At 48.6% G+C, this 4,207-nt stretch overlaps 1 pseudogene; it reads right to left on the minus strand.

The window, feature by feature from the left end:
* Positions 1 to 3,817: 3,817 nt before the first annotated feature.
* LOC116887729 lies at positions 3,818 to 3,942 on the minus strand (annotated as a pseudogene).
* Positions 3,943 to 4,207: the final 265 nt, after the last annotated feature.

Below are 4,207 nucleotides of genomic sequence, written 5' to 3' on the forward strand. Positions count from 1 at the left end.
CTCTCCATTTTCCTACCAGCCCACACTAACTGTTGAGTTCTTGGCTCTGCCAAGATTTGATAATCAGAGAACCCCCAATGAGGCCAGTTGGGTGCAAGAGCATCCTCATTCAGCTCCACACAGTTATTCATCAACATAAGAGATGTTAATCTGTGGTTTACACAAGAGATAAAAGAACACAAGATGGTGCAGTAATAGCTCTTGATCACAGGAGGGCCGTGTTGGGATGTGTCTTATGCATGTGTCATACTTCAATAAGCTTAAATTCCCATCCAGATGTTAAGCAAATCTGTTTCAGGATACTCAGGATGCTGGCCAGACTGCATCAAAGGGAAATTTTACAAAAATAAAACAAACAGTAGACACATTAAACATCTTGTACTCTAAATGTTCTTTCTTAGCTAGCAAGTGTTAGAGTTTCTCGTTCAAACCCCAAACTTCATTTTTTTTTCTTTTTTTCGGAGCTGGGGACCGAACCCAGGGCCTTGCGCTTGCTAGGCAAATGCTCTACCGCTGAGCTAAATCCCCAACCCCCCAAACTTCATTTTTAAGGGTTGTTTGTTTGTTTTGCTTTGTTTGTTTCTTTCTTTGCTTGAGTCTGGGTCTTATTATGTTGCCCTGGCTGACCCAGAACTCACTATTTAGACAGATCAGGTTGGCCTCGAACTCACAGACATCCACCTGCCTCTGCCTCTTGAGTACTGAGATTAGAGGTAGGGCATGTGCCACCACCTCTAGCTAGGCTAATATCTTTTTAGGATTATGTATTTTTCTTTATGTGTGAGTTCTTGTCCATGTGTCTATATGTGCACATGTGTGTCTGGTGTCCTCAGAGACCAGAAGATGGCCTCAGATTCCCTGGAACTAGAGTTACAGATGATTATAAGCCGTCATGTGAGTGCTGGGAACTGAGCCAGGTCCTCTGCAAAAGCGGCCTGTGCTCTTTGTTATTTCTGAGACAGAGTTACTCTGTGTCACCATGGCTGCCCTGCAACTAACTCTGTAGACCAGGCTAGCCTCAAACTCAGAGATCCGCCTGCCCCTGCCTCTAGAGTGCTGGATTAAAGCTGTGTGCCACCAAGCCAGACAGCCAATGCTCCTAACCACCAAGCCAGACACTTATTTCCCAAGGGATGAGTATTACTTGTTAGTGGACTGTCAAATTGTCTTTGTTCCCTCTGCTTATCACAGCTTCATTCTGAAGAAGCGTGAATAGAAGTCCCCAGGCTAGCGAAGGCTTTTCTCTCTCTCAGTAGCAATTGAAGGGCAGCCACGTCCCCTGGACAGCTGCCTAACAGAAACAGCTTAGGAGTGGAAAATGGTCACACTTGAGCTAAGTCACATTAAACAGAGTGGGGTTGAGGACCAGAGAGGTGACCCAGCAGGTAAAGAGGTGTTGCTGCCAAGTCTGATGAGCTGAGTGGATCCCTGGGACTCTCTTGGTTGAAGAAGTGTGCCAATTAGAGCAATCCTCTAACCTTCATACCTGCACCGTTGTGCCCTGCTTGTAAGCCTCCCCTCTCTCCTTTACACATGCATGCACACACACACACATGCACGCGCGCACACACACACACACGCACACGCACACATACACAGTATAATTAAAATAAAAAGACAAACCCAAAAACAGGGTTGGAGTGATGTCTCAGCCATTAAGAGCACTTGCTCCTCCTCTAAGAGTCAAGAGTTCAGTTCCCATTTCAGGAAATCTGACACCTGGCATTCTCAGACACATATGTGTCATACAGACAGACACATACAAATTTTTTTTTTTAATTTGAGGCTGCAGGGCTAGAGAGATTGCTCAGTGTTTGAGAACACTTTTGATTTTCCAGGAGACTCAAGCTCAGGTCCAAGCACCCACATCAGGAGCCTCACACCCACCTGCAGCTCCAGCCACAGGGGCTCTGACACCCTCTTCTGGCCTCTGCCAGCACCCAAGTACACATGACACACACATAAATGAATACGTTTTTTAAAACTTTTTATTAGTTCTTTGTGAGTTTCACACCATGCACCCCAACCTCACTCATCTTCTCCTGTATACCCACCCTCTGCCCTTGCAACTTTCCCCACAACAACAACAACAACAAAAGTCTCGTGGAACTGTAGTGTGTCACAGCATGTCCCACAGTACACCCTTTCTTCCACACTTCTTTGCTTGCAAATGTTCATTATAATGAGTAATGGGTCTGGTTCAGGGCCTCTGGCTTCTGCTACACTATCAATACTAGATCCTCACCAGGACTCCTCTCAGATGTTGTTGCCCTGTGTCATGGAGATTCTATAGTTTTGGATCTGCAGGACTGGTCCCTTAATAAGCTCCAGCAATTCATAGATGGTAGATGCTTAGTTCTGGGTCTGGGCCTGAAAGGTATCTGAGCTGGTCAGCCCACCGGCTCTCCTGATCTTACACCCTCAGGGCTAGTTATCAGCCAGTTGTGTGTAACCAGGGCCAGCTCCTTTCCAGGTGAGGTACAAGGCCTGTCCTCCAAATGTTGCAGCTGGTGAGGAACAAGGCCAGTTCTCCCCCACTTGTATGATTTTGGGGCCAGTGGGGTCAGCTCTCCCACTTGCCATAGATGTCGAGGGATAAAGAAAGGGAAGATGCCCTCAGGGCAGGCTCATCTGCAATCCTGGAATCTAGACCAGTTCTACTGTGCTACCCAGGTAAGGTGCAGGATCTGCTCTCTCTTGTGCTGCAATCTGTGAGGGGCAGGACTCTCCTGCTCTCATGACCTAGGGCCAGTTCTCCTGCATGCCATAGGAGGCAAAGAGCAAAGGTCAGGGAGGGTATCTCTCTCCCTTGCTGATGCCTTTGTACAGCAGACAAGAGTCAAGGCCAGCTCTATCACGCTCAGACCTTCAGAGCCTGCTTACCCACAACACCCACATCCAGGAGCAACTCTACAGTGTTGTCCAGGTAAGGTGCAGAGACTGCTTCCCTCATTCCCTCAGTGCTGCAGTAGGTGAGGGGCAGGGCCAGCTCTGCTGCTCTGATGACCCCAGGTACAGCTCTGTTGCTCTGATGACCTCAGGATCAGCCCTACTGTGTGCTGTAGGAGGTAAGGGGTAGGGAAGGGACATCTCTCCCTCTCTCATGTCACCTCATGACAGACAAATGGTGGGCCAGTTCTCCCATGCTCACACTCTCAGGGTTGGCTCACCTGCAACTCCCACATTGTGGTGGCCTGATTTTCTGAGGACTGCAGATGGCTAGGGGTAGGATCATCTCTCCTACTCTCATGGCCCCAGAGCCAGCTCTCCCATGATGCTCAGGAAAGGGATGGGCCCAGCTCTAGACAGTGTTTGGTTATCAACATGTCCTGGGTGACATCCCAAATCAGAGTCATCCTCCTGGCCTTTGGTGGTAACAGACCCCTGCTGCTTTAGAGCCACATACCCAGATGTGGGCCCCAGTGACAACACAGGGCAAGACCCCACCATTGTCTCAGGTGGCAGATCAGGCTGTCCCTCAAATCTCCAGTTCTGCCTCTCTTCATTGTACCCACATCCTTCTGCTTCTCTTTCTCTCCCATTTCTCTATAACTTACTTGTTCTCCTTAGTGGTGCCTGGGGTCTCTGAGTGTCTAGGATCTCCTCAGGACTGCGATGCTCTTTTTGTACATTATGGCACTGAGCAGCATTGGACTGGTAGTCATCTCAGGCTAGCTCCCTGTTGAGGCCCCTACTCCTTGAACAGCTCACCCAAGTGGTCCCTTGCAAGGGTTGTCTGTCTCCGGTTCATTCCAGCTTGTTCCAGTCCTGGGTGCCTGGTAAATTGGTGGTCATCTCAGGCTCCATTTGTTCAGAGAATGTTAGACTAATCATTCAGATGTTCATAGATCAGAACACTGAGCATAGACACAGCCTATCTCCTCTTTGCACTCACGGACACACATGTGACATCAGCCACATCGGCGACGCCTCTAGGGTAGGATGAACCAGAATTTTAACTAAGAAATAATTGAAAGGTGAGCTCTTGCTCTCTTGCTCCTGCTCTTGCTTTCCTGCTCCAGTTCTCTCCCCATTCCCTTCCCCCTTCTCTTCATGTGCTCATGGCCTGCCTCTACTTCTCTTCTCTTCTCTTCTCTTCTCTTCTCTTCTCTTCTCTTCTCTTCTCTTCTCTTCTCTTCTCTTCTCTTCTCTTCTCTCTCTTCTCTTCCCTTCCTTCCCCCTTCCCTTCCTTCCCTTCCCTTCCTTC

The sequence above is a fragment of the Rattus rattus genome, chromosome 18 (assembly GCF_011064425.1).
Source record: "Rattus rattus isolate New Zealand chromosome 18, Rrattus_CSIRO_v1, whole genome shotgun sequence".
NCBI lineage: Eukaryota > Metazoa > Chordata > Mammalia > Rodentia > Muridae > Rattus > Rattus rattus.